Here is a 2,155-nt window from a genome sequence, read left to right on the forward strand (position 1 = left end):
GTCTCTCTCCGGTACAGACCACCCTCCCTACTCCTACTTTTGCCCAGAGCAAGGTCTTCTGAGTTCTAATACAGACCCCCACTTGCCTTGAGCTGGGGCCCCGGGGTGCCCCAGGCCTCCTGGGGTACAACCCCCCCAGCTGGCTGCTTCCCCTTGGCTGAAACGGTTCTGTTCTATCCAGCACGCTGTACATGCATATTCAATTACAGAAATGAAACAAAAGCCGTGGAACAGAGCTTCCCCTTACAGAGTAGTACAGTTTAGCCTATCATTTAATTTTTTAAAATGCCAGTTGCTTTATTCATAATTGCTCCAAACTGGAAACAACCCAATTATCCATCTACTGGTGAATGGATAAACAAATGTGCTATATTTGTAAAAAAAAGAATGCTGCTTTGCAGTGAAAATGAACAAACTAAATACCCACCCCCCCAATGGATGACTATCACAGACACTATGGTGGGTAACAGAATCCTCATCCAAGGAAAACCTACTGTGTGATTCCATTTATATGAAGTCCTAGAACGGGAAAAGTTACTCTACGTTGACAGAAAGAGGATCAGTGTTTGCCTGGGGCCAGGCGGTGGACGCAGGAGGGGCACGCAGGAACATTTTGGGGGGATAGAAATTATCTGTATCATGATTGGCACATGCATGGGTCACAACTCAGGGAACTAGAGACTTAAAAGTGAGTGCATTGCACTAAATGACATGAAAGAAAGAAAATGCTGGTTTTTTCACAAGTTGCTTTCATGACCCACTAATGAATCAGCAAACTGCAATGCGGGCTATGCTGACATCTGGGGGTGGCGGGGGCAGGAAAATATGGATGTGTACAAAGGGGCCCCACCTGCCCTGGCGTGGTGGAGAGATGGCTTTGGAAGGGTTTGAGGGGAAGCAGGAAAGTTGATCGAAAGAGGCGGGGGTGGGGGTGGGGGGAGGTCAGCGCAGGCAGGGGGACTGTGGAGCAGAGACCCTGAGCCAGGAGTCGCGAAGTGCTCAGAGAGAAGGGGGCCTCTGGTGGCCAGGTACTGCGCTGTACCCCCAGTGTCTGGTACATAGTAGTAGATTTGTTTGTTTGTTTGTTTGTTTGTTTTTAAGAAATGAGAGGATGAATGAACGCTGAGAAGGAGGGAGGGTAGTGTCAGCGAGGCTGGGCTGGCGTGACAGTGGGTGGCTCAAGGCCACTGGGAGCCCACTGGCTTTACCCCGAGAGCACTGCGAAGGTGCTCCTCCGTGAGCCTGGCAGACCGCGCCCTTCCCCATCCAACCCCTGTGCTCAGAGATGCCTCACACTGATTGGCTGAGGCTCGGTTCTGGGTTCGTTCTACGAAGGTCCTAAAACTGCCCCCCATGCCCACCCCCGGGTCTGGGGACTCTCCGAAACCCATCTCTGCAGCTTCCTGCCGTGGCCCCTATCCCACCCTGAGTGGAGTGGATATCGTAAGGTCCTCCACATGTGGAAAGCTGAGTGAAGCAAATGAAACTCCCCAGCTGGGCTCTGAGCAGCCCCCTGCCTAGCCCACCCCACTCCCAGGTGTTACTCTGCATCCACAGCTTCGCTTTCTGGGTCTGTATCTTGGGCCCGTGTTGTACCCACTGAACTGCCACCTTGCTTTTGCGTCGGCCACTTTCACATCGGCTTTTCATGACTGGCTCTGGCCAGGGGGTGGGGGAGTTCTTGTAGGCCCCCCCCTAATTTGTGAACTTTGGGCGTTTACGCTCCTGCTCCCGTTGGCTGCAGAGAAAGGCCCGTCCCCCACCCCGAGCCTGCACTGTGCCTGGCCTCCTCGGCCTCTTGCGGTGTGGAGGGCTGTGGCTGTGCCCAGCCCCCTCCTGACGGAGGAGGACCCGCCTGGCCGCGCTTCTTCCCCGTCCCCCCGGTCTCGCCAGACTCGGGCTCTCTCTCCCAAAGGCCCCTCCAGGAGTAGCAATGGTGACGACTGCACCTGTATCTGCATTGCCCTAAATTTTGGCACACAGCAACTCATTGGATCCCCTAAAACACAAGGTTCTAGTACAGTCATCCCTGCCACACTGAGGATGCGGAGCGCAGAGTGATGACTCCCCAGTGGAGAGCCAACACAAGGCAGGGCTGAATTCACGCCTAGGCCATGTCCCCAGGCCATGCTCCAACCACACGGGGCCTTCTACC

The sequence above is a fragment of the Rousettus aegyptiacus genome, unplaced genomic scaffold, assembly GCF_014176215.1.
Source record: "Rousettus aegyptiacus isolate mRouAeg1 unplaced genomic scaffold, mRouAeg1.p scaffold_m13_p_3, whole genome shotgun sequence".
Classification (NCBI taxonomy): domain Eukaryota; kingdom Metazoa; phylum Chordata; class Mammalia; order Chiroptera; family Pteropodidae; genus Rousettus; species Rousettus aegyptiacus.